At 39.8% G+C, this 17,908-nt stretch overlaps 1 long non-coding RNA gene across 1 annotated transcript; it reads left to right on the forward strand.

The window, feature by feature from the left end:
• The first annotated feature begins 14,221 nt into the window (after positions 1-14,221).
• LOC132605820 (uncharacterized) lies at positions 14,222-17,029 on the forward strand. The gene is made up of 2 exons (XR_009569466.1): positions 14,222-14,748; positions 15,575-17,029. It is a non-coding gene; the product is annotated as an uncharacterized LOC132605820 (long non-coding RNA).
• Positions 17,030-17,908: the final 879 nt, after the last annotated feature.

Genomic DNA, 17,908 nt, shown 5'->3' on the forward strand with positions numbered 1-17,908 from the left:
TGCACGCCCATTTTATTCATGATTAGTTCCTCAACTTATGACTATGATGTGATTTGATTCCTACTAGAATTTACAATCTTTCTATGGCCCTCCTTCTAGCGCCATTTTCTTTCTTTTTTTCTTTTTATTTTTTTATTTTTTTATATCACCTCTAGTTCATATCACATCTAGTTCATACCACATCTAGTTCTCGACTATATAACTCCCACACCCCGAGCTTTAGGCTCTTAGCCTCTACTTCACACATATGCCACCCCCAACTTAGGCGGTTTACCTCTTTTCTCTCGTAGCGTCAAGGAGGGAACGGGTGCGAATTGCTTCATGAAGAGGGGTAAAGGTTTGTTACGACTAATCAAGAAAAAAAAAAGAATGGGTCAAAGGCTCAAAAGGGGGAACTAATGATATTCATATAGAATGGGTTTTGGGCTTTTTATGGATAAAATGACTATTACAAGGAAAACCTATGATCACTTCACAACCAACTATCCTAAGCAATATAGCACGACTTACCAGGAAAGTTCTAGATCCACATATGCAAACGATGAACACAAGAAGTTCTCACACGCACAATGGCATAAGGATTTGAACACTCAACATATACACACTTATATCTATGATGTCACAAAAAGAATCATACATGTCAATTCATTACATCTTATGATAGGCAATAAAATCTCGGAGGGGGGGTCGATTTTAAATCAATTCATTTCCAAGTTCAAAAATATCCTTTTCATTCCAATTTGTTCTCACAATTCATGCTATAAGTTCAAAATGTAACAACTACTAAAGTCACAATTACTCTAAGCAAGATTTAACACATATATACACTACAAAATACATCAGGTTACCCCACCCCCAGCAAAAAGAGGATGCATTGTCCCCAATGCATCAAAATCATACCGTCACCCCATGGTGGAGGGGTCAACCTGAGAAGCCCTAATCCCTCTGCTGCTGCTGAGGCGTCTCCTCCGCATCAGTACGGATGGAAACTCTTTCTGCTGCTGGCTCAATGGACTCAGGAGGTGGGGCTGACTAGCCCTGTGGTTGCAGGTCCTGAGGAGCTATCGGAATCGGCCTGGCCGGTGCTGGGATAACACTGGTGCTGGAAGATGCTCCGGTGAATCTCGTGTCTAGGCGCGACCGCCGAATACCCTCTTGAAGCTCGGGGTCCTCATCCCTGTTATCCTCCCCCTCATCATCATCATCAGCCAATGTCTCAGGCCTTTTTCTCTTGAGACTTTCCCTAGTCTCATCCTCAGTCACCAAGTCAACTACTCTGATCAAATCTGAAATGCTGGCGAGTGGCACAGGTGGTGTCGGGTCATCCACAATAACTTTCTCTCTTGCACGAAGGGCCTTGATCTCAGCTTTGAGCTGGTCAAGCTCGGTCTTCAAATCTCTCAAAGTGCCACTCTCACTCTTCTTCTCAATAGTGAGTATCCGCATCTCTAAACTGTCAAGTCGCGTATTCACCCTAGCGTGATGCCTCTCTATAGCCTTCTGAAGAGGCTCCAACTCTGGTGTAATCTCTTTGCGAACAAACCTACCCAACTGCTGTAATATTCGGGTCACCTGCTGATCAGCTCGCTCTGCCTTGATGGCAAAATCTCTGAAGTTTGCCCTGCTGAGGACAAAGATATCCTCGGAGGCCGATGCTGCGGCTGAAGGAGGAATAGGAGATGAAGGCGGGACAGCAGGCTGAGGTGGTGCCTCTGAAGGAGGGGTAGCATTAGCTACCGATGGTGTGGAGGCAGCTGCTGTGGAAAGGCCCTCAGTGCCCAGATCAACTGTGCCTTGTGGCACCGAATCTATAACATGCTCAGTCTACTCATCCGACAAATCTAGCAGTGTAGTACTGGTGGCCGGAGATGTACGGAGTGTCTCATCTCTGCTCCGTGTGATGTCACACACCTTTGTTGCTGGGAAAGTGGCCGCGAATGTATCAATGTGTCTCACCTGGGCCAGCCTCCACAACTATGTGATAAGGCACGAGAATATCAAAGTTGTCTCCTCTTGTGGTACGCGTGCCCAAATGGCTCTACTGATCAACTCACCCAAATTCATTAGGTACTTGGATAGCATGGCAGCCACAACCACTGCTCTGTCCGGTGTGACTATGTTATCTGCTCCCGTAGGCAGAACGCGATAGATGACGAAATTCCACCAGAATTTAGCTTCCAAGCTGATATCAGCCTTATGTATCTTGGCAGCCAAGTTACTCACCCATGGGGCCTTGTCTGCCGGACCTCGAGCCATCATTGTTGCAAACCATTCTCTCACAGATTGCTCAGCTCTTCTTTTAAACTTATCATCATATTCCACTGTGGTCGGCTCAACGAAGTCATCCCCAAAATAAAACTTGTAGATTGTGTGGGCTGAGATATCAACATGTACACCCCGAACATACACTGTATCTAATGGAGGGGCAGCTTTCAAATCTCTCTTGTTCTTGTGCCACTGCTCTAGCAGCACTCTGTAGGTAGCATAGAATTCCCGAACCATGGTCGGGCAATAATACCCTGGAGGCTGTGTGAATGCCTCAAGATGATAGTGCTAGATGAGATCAGTAATCCGAGGGTAACTCTCTAATCCGCTCATACTGATTTGTTCCTCTTCTTGAATATTCCTCCTCAGATTACCCCCGGTGACTGTAGTCGCCCCCTTTACGTAGTACTTTCGGCACCCATCATAAGTGAATCAGATAGCAGCTACCTCAATTTTCTGCAGCTGCAGCCGCTGTTGTTCCTCATCTGAATTCCGCTTAGAAGCGACTGGTTGCTCTGCTGCTGCCTCGCTAACACTAGCGGATGTGGAGGATGACTCCCCCTTCTCAGATTGGGAGGGGTGTGGGGCAGGTGATGCTGCGCGGGGAGTGGTGGCTCGTGCTCTCATTCTAGTCGTTGGTACCACCTCTTGACGTTCAGATTCAGAGGGTTCACCTCTAAGAGTAAGGGTCGACTGCCCCCGATCTCGGCCTTGTTTAGGACCACCACCCCGCTTGACTGGATTCTTTAGAGGCATATCTGCAAAAAGAACACTCTTCGTCGTTGAGTCAACCATAGAAATATAGCAAAACCAGAAAAAGATGCAAAACATGTGATAATGTTAAAGCTGCTAGTGGTTCGGCGATTTGCCAGAAGAGACGTCGAACAGATCGACGGATCGTCTGAGTGTTCATCGAACCGATCGACGAGCCCTCGATCTCATCGTCAATTTCTATTTGGTCACTGGAAATTGCAAATTAAAGACGGTGGGAAGGATGCCTCGTCGATTGATTCGAGGGGCCGTCGAGTCCACCGTCGAGTTGGTTGTGCTTCAATCATCAGAGAGGATTCATTCGACGTTGAGAAGGATTCGTCGAATGAACCGACGGGCCGTCGAACTTAGCATCGAATGAATTCTGCAGGCTGTTGCTAACAAATGCAATATGATCCTCGAGATATGGGGCAAGCCCTCACGTAATTTGGGGTTACTTAGAATTCACCCTATGTTGGCTTGGGTTAAAATAGGGACACCAATTAGCGGGCAAAACAACTCTTAGTCGTAATGCCTTCCAAGCCAAAGTTACAAACAATACCACACTTGGGCATTTTATCAAACTGGTGGCGGGCAAAACAACAACAATCTAATGAATGAGGTATGTTTGTCATAATGCCCTCCGACTCGGTGAAAGACTAATGAATCAAACATAAACAAACCACCCCCAGTAAAAAGAATGAGCATGCCAGGCGAAATAAGAGAAAACATGGAGCAATTGGAGCAACAACAAAGTAATCAAAAACAATACATGGAAGGCGAGCAAACAACTAGTATGAACAAGTGAACAAACAATCCATGATCTAACATACCTTAAAATTGAAAGAAGACTTGATTTTAGCACGTAAGGAATGATGAACACACAAGTAGCCACTACTAGGGTTACACACACAGAGGGAGAGTGTAAATTAGGGAGAGAGTAATGGTGAATGATGGTTATGGGGTGGACGTATTTAAGAGAGGGGGAAGTGGGAACGGTCATGGGAGGGAGAGAGGAAATTTAAAAACAAATTGAATGGAGAATAGAGGAGGCTTCGGGTTATATGAGTACATATAACCCTAACCGACGTGTCCAAAAAATAGAATGTCGAATGGTTCGACGTTCCGTCGCTGTGAAACGTCGTGCCGCCCCCTTTTTTTTTACACAAGAGAGAAGAACGCCCGGTCGACTTGTGCGACGGAGCATCAAACCTGTCGTAGAAATGCCATCATTTCCAGTGATGAGTTTTTCAGGTTGTCTATGTCGACGGCGGATTCGACGACTCGTCGAATAGTTCGACGGTTCGTCGAGTGCGTATCGTTTACCTGTTTCTTTAGAAATTTCTGCATTCCACACTTAGGCTCCTAGACACATCAACAAACATCAAAACAACACAAAAAACAAAAACCAACGAAACAAAAAACATAATGCAAAAATGAACATGGGTTGCCTCCTAAGAAGCGCTACATCGCGGCATGACGCAATACCACTTTTGGTGTCAAGGTCCGGTGCCATGTTTCAACCGGTGAGCATCAACAATCTTATCCCCATCAACCATCCAATGGTAGTGCTTTACCCGATGGCCATTCACTCTGAAAGTACGAGTCCTATCGTCGGACTTCAATTCCATCGAACCATTGGGTGACACACTCACCAAAGTAAAAGGACCGGGCCACTTGGATTTCAACTTGCCAGGAAAGAGCTTCAACCTTGAATTGAATAGCAACACCGAATCACTCGGTTGAAAATCTCTCTTCAAAAGTTTGGCATCATGATAATGATAATGCTTCATCTTTTCTTTATACAAAGTTGCACTCTCATAGGCATGATACCTAAACTCATCCATTTCATTCATTTGAAACAACCGCAACTTGGATGCTTTGTCCCAATCCATGTTCATTTTTTTTAATTCCCACAAAGCTTTGTGTTCAAATTCAACCGGTAGATGACAAGCTTTGCCAAACACCAACCGATAAGGAGAAGTGCCAATGGGCGTCTTGAATGCCGTTCTATAGGCCCAAAGAGCATCATCAAGCTTTAATGACCAATCAGTTCTATTTACATTAACCGTCTTGGCTAAGATACTCTTTATCTCCCGATTGGAGACTTCGACTTGCCCACTAGTTTGGGGATGGTAAGGAGTTGCCACCCTATGCTCCACTCCATATTTCTCCATAAGATTAGCGAATTTCTTGTTGCAAAAGTGAGTGCCACCATCACTAATGATTGCCCTAGGAGTGCCAAACCTTGTGAATATGTTTTTTTTGAGAAAATTTGTGACACTCTTGCCGTCATTGTTGGGTAATGCTACAGCTTCGACCCACTTGGAAACATAGTCAACTGCAACAAGGATGTATCGCATACCACGAGAACTCACAAATGGGCCCATAAAGTCGATGCCCCACACATCAAAGAGTTCAACCTCCATGACAGAATTCATTGGCATTTCGTGCTTCCTCCCAATTAACCCTTGGCGTTGACATTGGTCACAAGATTTCACCATTAAATTTGCATCATGATAAAGGGTAGGCAATAATAGTCATATTCAAGCACTTTTGCCGCTGTGCGGTTTCCACTGTGATGACCCCCCCACGGGAGAGTCATGGCAAGCTTTCAACATTTCCATGGCCTCGGATTTGGCCATACATCACCGAATGATGTTGTCGGCACAAGTGCAGAACAAATAGGGCTCATCCTAATAGTATTGACGACTATCTCTCAAAAATTTCTTCTTTTGATAAGCTTTGATGTCGTCGGGGATAAGATTCGTCACCAAGAAGTTGGCGATATCCGCATACCAAGGAGCATATTCACAAGATACAGCCAAAAGTCTCTCATTGGGGAAAACATCATTTAATTCAAGATCTCCACTCAGTCTCATAGCTTCCTCAAGCTTAGATAGATGATCCGCAACTTGGTTTTCACAACCTTTTCGATCTTGGACCTCAAAGTCAAACTCTTGCAACAATAACACCCAACGAATCAACCGCGAATTTGCATATTTCTTTGTCATCAAATATCTCAAGGCCGCATGATCCGTGTGAACAACCACTTTGGATCCAAGTAGATAGGCCCGAAACTTCTCAAAAGCCCGGAACTTCTCAAAAGCCCGGAACTTCTCAAAAGCATAAACAATGGCTAGAAGTTCTTTCTCGGTGATGGTATAATTAATTTGAGCACCATTTAGGGTTTTGATAGCATACTAAATTGGGTGTGTGATTTTGTTGTGCCTTTTCCCAAGCACCACACCAATAGCAAATCCGTTCGCGTCACACATGAGTTCAAATGGCAATGACCAATCCGGAGAGACAATAATTGGAGTAGAAGTGAGCATTTCCTTCAAGTCATTAAATGCCTTAAGGCACTTCTCATCAAACGCAAACTTAGCCTTTTTTTCAAGAAGCTTACACATCGGATTGGCAATCTTTGAGAAATCTTTGATGAATCGCCAATAGAAGCCGGCATATCCCAAGAAGCTACGAACTCCTTTGACAGAGATAGGTGGAGGAAGCTTGGCTATAACATCAATTTTTTCTTGGTCTACCTTAATACCCTTCTTGGAAATCCTATGGCCAAGGACAATCCCTTCCTTCTCCATGAAATGACATTTCTCCCAATTAAGTACAAGGTTGGTTTCTTCACACCGCTTCAATACCTTACCGATATTGGCAAGGCATTCATCAAAAGAGTCACCAACAACCGAAAAGTCATCAATAAAGACTTCCAAGAAATCTTCCACCATGTCCGAGAAAATAGACATCATACACCGTTGGAATGTAGCCGGGGCATTGCATAAGCCAAAAGGCATTCGGCTAAAAGCAAAAGTGCCATAAGGACAAGTGAAAGTGGTTTTCTCTTGGTCCTCTAAGGCAATGTCAATTTGGTTGTACCCCGAATAGCCATCCAAAAAGCAATAATAAGATCTTCCGACTAGCCGATCAAGTATTTGATCAATAAAAGCCATAGGGAAATGGTCTTTACAAGTCGCGGTGTTGAGCTTTCGATAGTCCATACACACTCGCCATTCGGTGACTGTCCTTGTAGGAATCAACTCATTCTTGGAATTAGGGACAACGGTGATGCCCCCTTTTTTGGCACACATTGCACCGGACTAACCCATGGACTATTTGCAATTGGGTATACAACACCCGCATCCAACCATTTGATTATCTCCTTCTTGACCACTTCTTGCATAGGAGGGTTTAGCCTTCTTTGATGCTCTACACTTGGTGAACTATTCTCCTCGAGTTCGATTCTATGTTCATAAATACCGGAGGGAATCCCCTTAATATCCGCAATAGTCCACCTAATAGATCTTCGATAAGCCCGCAACACTTCAAGCACCTTTTGAGTTTGTTCCTCATTTAACACAGATGAGAGAATAACCGGTAAAGTATTATCCGGGCCAAGAAAAACATACTTCAAATGAGAGGGAAGTAGCTTGAGCTCAAGTTTTGGAGGCTCAATAATCGAAGGCTTAGCCGGAGGAGTGGTTCTTTTATCAAGATCAAGAGATAATTTCTTTGGCTCATAAGAATATGAACCCCGGCCAATAAGAGAATTTACCGTTTCAATATACCCCTCCATGTCATCCGCCTCAAAATTCACCAAAATAGTCGAAAGTGCTTCGTCAAAGTGTTCCTCCTCTAACTTATGCTCCACCGCTTCGTCTACCACATCGAAAGAATCAATGACTGAAACGCTCTTATAAGCACTAGACAATTTTAACGCCTTGCTAGCTTGGAAGGTTACCTCTTCATCATTGACTCAGAATTTTATTTCATTCTTTTTCGAGTCCATTAAAGCTCTCCCGGTGGCAAGAAATGGCATTCCTAAGATAATTGGGACTTCTTTGTCAATCGCACAATCAAAGATGACAAAATCCGCCAGTAATAAGAATTCCCCCACTCTCACAAGGACATCATCAACAACCCCTATAGGTCTTTTGATGGTTCTATCGGCCATTTGGAGACGCATGCTCGTTGGTCTAGGTGTTCCCAAACCAGATTATTTATAGATGGCTAGTGGCATCAAATTAATACTAGCCCTATTATCACATAAAGCAGGAGCAAAATCATGGTTACCGATGGTGCAAGGGATAGTGAAAGCCTCGGGATCACCCTTCTTCTCAACCTTTGAGGACGAAATAATAGAGCTCACACGGTGGGTGACTCCCACCGTATCATGCTTGATTGGTCTTTTCTTCGTTAATAAGTCCTTCAAGTATTTAGCAAATCCCGACATTTCTTGGAATGCATCAAGAAATGGGATATTCATTGACAACCCTTTCAATTGGTCATAGAAGCGTTGGCACTTGGCATCCTATGTTATTTTCATCAATCTTTGTGGGAACGGGGGAGGATATTTATATGTTTGAGTCAAGAGTTTAATTGCCCCCGTGACCTTGCTCTTTTGAGTGCTACCCCTGGTAGCTTTTTCAACACTTGGCACCTCATTACCCTTGAGAACAATAGGGTGTGCCTCATCTTTTTTTTCAACAATAATAGGCACTTCAATTGGTGTCTCAAGTTCTTCTTCAATTTCTTCCTCAATAACCTCATCAACAATCGGCTCGACAATAATAGGTTCAAGTACCCTCTCATTCACCGCATTAAGGATCTTCCCACTTCTAGTCGAAATAGCTTTGCATGAGGCAATGTGATCACCTCCACTATCCCTTGGTTTTAGAATTGTGTCGCTAGGAAGGCCCCTTCTTTGTGGTGGATGTTTCTCACGAGAAATATCTCGCATTTGTGGCTCAAGTTTTTGAATCGAAGCGGTGTGAGAGCCTACCACTTCGGTCAAATTTTCCATCTTCTTGTCACTTTTATTTTGGTTATCCGAGATCTTTTCAAGCATAGATTCCATTCGAGAGGTCCCTTGATCATTGGAAGGACCCTCTCGCTAATTTTGAGAGTTAGAAGAACGGTCTTTCGGTGGAACATATGCATTGGAATTCCGATTACCATAATTGTTGTTGTTGTAATCCCTCTTGTCCGAACCACCATATTCATTTCGGACATATTGATTGCTTTGTTGTTGGGGTCTCCATTGCTTTTGATAACCTCCTTGAGAGTTATCGATATAATTAGCATCCTCACGTTGCGGCTGCCCCTCTAGATAAGTTTCCTCCGAGACTTGATACATTCCGGGAGCATGAGATGGCATTTCTTTAACAACATTCACACTCTTAGCTTCTTTTTTCGCAAGCCTCTTTAACAGCAAATCCACGCTGGTTTGCAATGAGCAAAAGCATGATCTCGCTTATGATTTTGTTTGGCCACCACGGCAACAGAGGGACTACCATAAGACAAAATTTCACTGTCATTTGAGTGTCAAACTTGATTGTGGTTGGTGAGCTTATCGAGCAACCGGGTGATGTTAACAAATAACTTGTCCATGAAGCATCCCCCAGCGGCAGTGTTGACAACAATCTGATTTATTGTATCTAACCCCTTGTAGAACTTCTCAGTGAGAATAGCATCCGAAAACCCGAGAGTTGGATAATGAGCTAGATAGTACTTGAAATGCTCCCATGCCAAATATAATTGTTCCCTCGGAAGCTGTTTGAACTCAAAGATCTTATCTCGAAGTTCAGCCTTTTTGCTCGGTGGGAACCACTTCTTCAAAAATGTATTGGCTAACTCGCTCCAGGTGTGAATAGAATTGCTGGGAAGCTTTTTATACCATTCCCTTGCTTGGCCAGCCAAGGAATATTTGAAGACCCGTAACCGAAGTGCATCAGCAGAAACAACACCTTTGAATTGTTGAGCACACACATGCAGGAAGTTCTTCAAATGTCGGAGTGGACAATCCTCCGAAGAATTTTGGAAATAACCTTCAAGTTTCAGCAGCTGATAGATAGAGCTATCGATTTTGAAAGTAGCATTTCCAGTCCTAGGAGGAACCACAACAGAAGAATAATCAGCTTCATTAATGAATTCTGCAAATATGTTCTCATCTTACTTGTTATACCCTATTTTAACCAGAGTCAAAATAGTTTACAACATTCCGGTAATTCCGGGGTTATTTAAAGTTAGAGAGTCGCCACCTAATTATTTACGGTGAGTTAGGAGACCTAAAGTTTATTAAAGTTATTTATCTAAAGTCAACTCTATTTTAAAGTCTACGAAACTAAATGATTCTAGGTACGGGTTCAACTAATCTAGAGGGAAGGTATTATGCATCCTCTAAATTCCATTAATAATGGTTAACCGACCGGACTAAAATTTAATTAGGCTAAGAATGTTGAGTATAGATATATACGAATGCTAGATATCAAATTGATACTTCATTGTGAAAATCCGTTATAGTAAAGACGTGAAACGTTTTCATAAGCACAAAAAACTCTTTTCTGTTAAATCCAATGTAGCCTCAAGTTAGTGAAAGAAAATTCATTTATACTCGAAGTTGATAGCCAAGAAAAAGAAAGCATTTATATTTGAAGTAAAACTGATTTTTGTTAGCAAAATGAGGACTGATTTATAAAAATATATTCTCTTGGCGTAAACACCTAACTTGACTTTATGGAATAAAATTATCAGAACATTCCATCGGCTGATTGCCTGCTCAAACTTATCATCTTTATCTAAATGTCGTGTTCCATCTAGAAGGGGAGTAATCGGTTGATATCTAAGGCAAACTCAAATGAAACTTAGTCTTAAATTGTAGCAGCTTAAGTCTCAGCAAATAATCATACAAACAGATGTTAGTCACACCAAATATATAAACAAATGTCGGAGAATGAAAATAAAATGGCGAAGATGATATAAAAGGTTAAAAGCCATTTTTTGACTTTCACAAGAGATTGAGATGTTCCGTGATTTTCGGCTCAAGTAAGATTGGGGCACAGACGGTGAACGGTACGCGGACTCCATAAGCGGTGTCGTTGAGTCTCAAAGTGAAACTCTTCGGCTCCAGTTGTACGTGCAAAAGAAAAGAAAAATGTAAAGGATTAGAAAGAAAACCCGATTAAAATAATTATAGAGGATAAAGAAGAAAATTAAAGACTTATGCTTATGATCAAGTGAAGAACGCAACATTCTACCCATAAACCCACCGCTATAATGGCAGATAATGGATTTTAAGGTTAGAAAACAAAGGAATGCATCTATTTAGAATGGAAGGTAAATTAAAATGGACAAATATGAGTTCATGATTCTTCTGTATACGAGCAGTCAAACACATATCAGTGCATACTTGCGAATTGGCCTCTGGATAACATTCATTCTTGAAATTAAACATATTGCCATGTAAACTAAAGCTGAAAAAACACTATTAATCTCAATTCTGCAAATCTTAACCAAAACAGATCCGAATGACTCTAATGAACAACGACATGGTGATGTGATGACTCCTTAACGAATTAGAGCTAAATCTTAGAGCGATTTGCTAAAAATATGCAGCAGCAAAAAGGGCAGCGAAAGTGGTCTTATCACCTCAAAATGAATAACAATTCAGCTCAGAATGAAGGTAAAATTCAACTCAATGCGCAGCAGAAATTCGACTCAAAATGCAGTGGTTTATGATCCGAAAGTACAACAACAAAAATGGCTAAACTACAGCAGTTCAGGGGGGGGGGGGGGGGGCAGAAAAACAGCGATTCAATAAATTCAGCAATTCAGTAAATTCAGCAGCAATTTAGAACACAGCAGTACGACAACTTAACGATTTTAATTAAAACAGGGGACTGTTCTCAGTTAGCGTATTAACAGCTCAAGAATGTTTCTTTCAACACACATTCTAACATAAAAACCATGATCATAATTTCTAACCTATGTAGAAGATTACGAATGGTCTGTCCATAATCTTTTACACTCGCTTTTAACGATTTGAGGAACGAAACCCTCGAACATGATTCTTAAACATAGAAATCCCAGTCAAACACATGCTTAAAAAATAGTCGTATGTCCAAAATAAAACACTAAAGGCATGATTTCTATTAAACTGAAATGCTACGACTTCGGAGATTCGAAACACTAATCGATATCATAACTTGATCATAAACATATTTGCATACAAGGGGATTCCAACAGATTTTCGGGCAAAACACAGAATTTTAATTGAAAGAAACCAACGGGTCAAAAATAGGATCGGAGTTTACCTCTTGTTGGTGCAGTGAACGGGGCGTCGATGGCGTCGAATATACTCTCTCATTATGAATAGACCCGAAACTCGATCGAAAATTAAAATTCCTTTTGGTAGTTAAAGTCCTTTTACCAAACAGCGACGAAAGTTAGTCGAATCGGAAGCTTTAACTTTTCGACACTAATTTCATGTTTTAACACAATGTTTTCTGGTTTAGAAAGTTCAAGACCAGATTTTGAAAAGAAAAAGAGGAAAACTCAAGACTTTTTGTGATAGAAAATATTCAGATATCACCCGATCAGTGTATTCCATCCCCGCTCGGCTAAGAAAACTCAAAGTCATTTTATAGGCAACATTAGGGTTTTTTTAAAGAGGGTCACGGACCGAAATTTAGGGCGGGGTTTTGAATGATTTTGAATCGAGTCAAATGGACCCGTTATCTGCATGTGATTTGCTGCAGATTCGTCCCAAAACGGACCAAGTTTCTCTGCCCTTTGGAGATTTGTTGTGTTTGAAGCGAGAAAATAGAAGGTCCTTTCTCTGTCAACGACAGAGCAAAGCAGATATAGGGACGTTGTTATGTGGAAATGGGGAAGCCAAGTCTGGATTGGTGAAAAGGAGCTGAGGTTTTGGCTAAAAATGGAGGAAGGGAGAGAGGCGGCGTCTGGTTGAAAGAGAGAGAAAAGAAAGAGGGAAGCGCTGGTTTATTTTGTTTCATTAGAGATTAGGGTTCTGATGAAATGAGACGGTTGGGTCGGTCGGGTCGGTGAAATGGTTGGGCTGGACCGGGTAGAAGTAGGCGGGTAGTGTGGGCTGATCTGTTTGGGTTGGCCGAATAGATTTAAAGTGGGCTGCTCTAATTAATTAAAGTGTGGCCTAATAATTTGGCTGAAAAATCCTCTTCCATATTAATTATTTTTTGGGCTTCTAATTTAATAACTAGTACAATATTAGTGATTAATATGTAGAAAATAAAGGACACAAAATCCGAAGATAAAATGATGACGAGCCATTAAAAATTGTGATAAAGTAATGCTCGTAATGTAAAAAATAATTAAAATGAAAGAAAAGATATTAATAGCAGTAAAAATAAAAGTTAGTAGTGAAAATAGAGTACTTAGCTCGTTAATAAATTTAAAATCCCGAGGAAATAAATTGGAATAAAGGAGGGACAAAATTGGGTTTCAACATTACTTCTCTTCAGGTGCAGGTGGGTTCACTTGGAGCCCACCTTGGTTTCCTTGATTTCGGTTGTGTCTTCCTGCCATTTTCACCTGATTTACCAAAAACAACAAACAAGGTGTGATGAAATAGAAAAAGTTTTAAAGAAAAGTACACAACAATCAGTAATTTCAAAACCGTATTCCCCGGCAACGGCGCAAAAATTTGATACGCTCAAATTACTCCTAAATTATGGCGTAAGGCAGTCGGTGTCAAATATAGTAACCCAACTAGGTTGGGGTCGAATCCCACATGGAATATAGTGTGAAATATGTTGACACCCAATTTTGTTCCTCCTTTATTCTAATTTATTTCCTTGGGCTTCTAAATTTATTAACGAGTTAAATACTTTATTTTCACTATTATTTTTTATTGCTATTACTATTAATATCGCTATCCCTTTTATTGCTTAGATCTTCACTGTTTTACTATCAACATTACTAGCATTACTTTATCACAAATTTTAATGGTTTGTCATCATTTCATTTTAGGATTTGTACTCGTTAAATTAATTATTAGTCAATATTTTATTAAGTCCTTATTTTCTAATAATTGTCATCATAATATATATACAAGTTAATCATTTAGAAGTTGTAGAAGTTAATTACTGAGAAGCCCACAAGGAATTAATTAGAAGAAGAAAAATACCTAACAATTTCAGCTATTTGAAGCCTATTCTTACGAGCCCATTAGCACCCAAAATATTAAGCAGCCCAAAATATTAATTCAGTCCGTAATTAATCCTAAAACTATTTGGGCTAAGGCTTAATTTGTTGAAACCGGCCCACCAGTCGAGACCAGCCCATTACTCGAACCGAACGACCCATCAGATATAGCAGCCCATCTTTATTCAACCCAGCCCATATTCTTCAATTCAGCTTTCAACCCTAATCACAATAGAAGACAGCCACGCCTCTGCTTTTCTTCTTCCTCCTTTCTAATTCTACATAAAAATCCTAATCTTCCTAGTCGAATTCAGTCTTGGTTCGCCCATTTCGGGCAAGTAATTAACGTTACCTTTGTCTTCTTCTTTGTAAGTCTCTTTCTCTCTTTTGATTTTCATTGGGATTCAAGTACAGATTTTGAATTTCAAATTCGGATCCCAAACGAAATTCAAAAGGATTTCAAATCCAAATTTTGCAGTCCGACATCGTTTTTAAAATAAAATACCTAGCATTTGGGGTTATATATATAGAACCCTATTCTTCATTTTCAGGAAGAACGACTGGATATAGATCCTTGCTCTCTATTTTTCTTTACAGTTTCTCACTCGATTTATCCTACATGAAATACGAAAAAAAAACTTTAGTTCGTTAGAGCCCTCAACACGTTCATTCGAACTCATTTGGCTAAAGGTTCGGATCTGTCAATACGGGTGAGTAGATTCGAGGCCTCGACGTCCTAGTTCACTGCACCACGAACAGGTAAAATCTGATGCTATTTCGACTTTTTTGTTTTTTTAGAATTCTGTTAGTATAGAAAGTCATGTTTTAATGTTTTGTTGTTACCATTTGTGATTCAAAAAACATGTTTGCGTTTCTTATTTCATAGTAGCTGCTATAGCTGATGAATGGCCTAATTTAATCTTGAGTCTGGTTTATGTGTAAAGGTGAAAGGCGATGCAAATAGATTTCATGAACTCGTGTTGTAGCATTGTCCATCTTTTTAAAAAAAAAAATAATGAGCACAAGCAGTTTGGTAATGAATTAAAACTGGTATTATATGTCTCTGAATAAAGATATAACACTTCAAGTTCTCCTTACATGGCCTTACAGTTTAAAATTTTGTGATAAATTTTCTGTTCCGATGAAAAGAGTTTAGGATATGATGTGTTGGCCTCGGGCAATGCCTATAGTGAAGAAATTTCACGCCTTTCAAACAAAAGAGCTAATTTGGTTCTGTCTTTAAACAATTCAGTTGTAAGTGAATTTTAAACCTGTTTAAACTGTTCGGTTGTGTATGACTAGGTCCTGAACAGTTTTTGTAAAACTAAAGAGAGGAATCTACAGATAGTCTTGTTGTTGTTGTGAATCGGCTTCGAAGTCTGTAGTTAATTTTGGTTCTGTCTATATATGTGACTTTGTTTCTCTGTTGAATGTATCCCATGCTCAGTCTTGTGTAGATGTTCTAAGAATGCTTTCACCCTGTGTGTAATCTTGTGTATGGAGTCTGACCTTGAGAGTAAATGTTGAGATGCTTCGCTGTCAAGGTGTTCTGTATGGACAGTTAATGGTGTTTTCGATCATACAGTTCAGCGTCTTGACTCTTGAGCATGACTCCTAGAGGCAAACCGAAATGTGCCATTGGTCTTCCCCTGGTGGATCTCCTCTTCATCAGTCAAGCCAACATTATCCTCTTCCCTTTCTAAGGTTTCAATTCCCGGAATAAACTTGCAATGTCACTACTGCAACATGCGGCGTTCTCATGCTTCTGTTCATTTTCTTTAGTAGCACCTCGAATTAAATTTGCATCTTTAAAATCATTTGGACAAAGTAAGAGGATATTCAATCTTGAAAGAAGAAATCAAATGTTACTGTGCAAATATGCCACTATTAGTTCAGGGATTAGTTATTTTGAGACTGGACAAAGTTTATGAGGAAAATAAACTAAGGAATTTTACCAATCACATCATGTATATCTTGCATATACTTGAACAAAAGTTGATGGCCATATGTGTCTGCTTTGAACAGTTTTTGAGTGCACTACGGTCTTCTTTTGCTAACATGGTTGATGGCATACTATGTCAAAAAAAGATACTGTTGGAGTTTATTCCCTTTTTTAATTTCTGTCGTATGTTTCACTTCTAAATTCTTTCTACCCAACTGGTTAAACACAATCATGTAAATTCTGGGGCATTCATATCCGCTGGATTCCATAGATAGAATGAGCTAAAAAAGGTTCAGAAATTTAATTAGCATGCTGCGTTAGAAGAAGTTATTGGTGTATTCACTCAGTTAACCGCTATAAACTGTGCATTGAGCAATGACTGAAAGAAAATGCTCATTTAGGCTTTGTAGTTTTCCACTTTCACTTTACTTCAAGAGTAGCTTCTCCCAAAGTCAGTGTTGAATTTTATAGAAACAATTTAATGCTAAATAAAAGGTTTTTTCTTTTTCCATCTTTTTCTATTTTGACAAGTCCACAATAAAATAGCATCTGATGAAACAATTGCAAATACTTTTTTTTGCAAGTATGGAAAATGGCCTTAATTGATGGTGATATCATATGTTTACAGTTAGTTTGGTAGAGTAGTTGTTAGCTTGATTTGATCCTATTAGATGAATTCTCCTCTACCAACACATGCCATCTTGACCATATAACTGCTAAGGTCTTCATATATATGAAAATCATGGTATGGTTTACTGCTTGGTTCTTTAATACCTTTTGACAGTAAGATTTCTCTCTAATTCCGTCATTCTTTCTTTGTTTGACATGTACACCGGAGCCGAAGAGTTTCACTTTGAGACTCAACGACGCCGCTTATGGAGTCCGCACATCATTCACTATCTTCTCTCTTACTCTCTTGAGCGGAAAATTGCAGAGCATTGTCATCTTGCGAAAGCCAAAATGGCGTTTATCATTTACATCACTTGGCCTACTCATTACAGTGTTTAAAATTTCCTCTGGGACTAATCCTTTATTCTGTTTTGTGATTGATTGTTAAGATCTACGCTAATTTATAATTTATAATTAATTTTCCTTCAAGGTTTCACTTTAGCTAATAATAGACTAATTAGTTCTTACATGTGATATGTCATTAGATGTAAGGAACTTGAAACCAGTAATCAGTTTATGTCTATCTAGAAATATTTGGGCCATAGGCAAATCATATTTTTCAAGATCTGGACATAAAACAGGAGTCTAAAACTTTTTCCCGGTTCTTTTTCTATTTAGGTCCGCTGCAAATTGTTCTAGTTATGAATTTGGTCTTTGGAATTTGAAACAGTTGCATCGTCTTGTCATATACTCTTTAAAAAATAAACAAATCATTTTCCTTCAGATTTGGTCGTTTAGTTGCAATTGCCTACAAATCAACTTTTGCAAATTCAAAGGATTTGACTTTTTACAATTTGAAATCAATTCTCTAAAGTTTCTTTTAGTAGTGTCTTAGCTGCTTTACACTTTAAATTTATTTTTTAAAAAGTCTAATTAATTAACATAAGTCCGGTCGGTTAACCATTGTTAATGGATCTTAAAGGATGCCTAATACCTTACCTTTAGATTAATTGAACCCTTACCTAGATCTTTTTGGTTCCGTAGACTTTAAAAATGGAGTTAACTTTAGAAAATAACTTTAATAAACTTTAGGTGTCCTAATTCACCATAAGTAATTAGGTGGAGACTCCCTAACTTTAATTAACCCTGAAATTACCGGAATGTTATAAGCCATTTTGACTCCGGTTAAAATGGGGTATAACAGCTTGGCGACTCTGCTGGGGACTATACCTAAGTTCTAACCATAACAGACTTAGTTTAAATAGGCTTTGTGTACTTGTTTTAATTACCTTATTTTTTGTTAGCTATTTTTACATGCTATTAATTGTTTGTTTGCTATAAACTATTTAATTGTTACTGTTTTGATAT

The sequence above is a fragment of the Lycium barbarum genome, chromosome 8 (genome assembly GCF_019175385.1).
Source record: "Lycium barbarum isolate Lr01 chromosome 8, ASM1917538v2, whole genome shotgun sequence".
NCBI lineage: Eukaryota > Viridiplantae > Streptophyta > Magnoliopsida > Solanales > Solanaceae > Lycium > Lycium barbarum.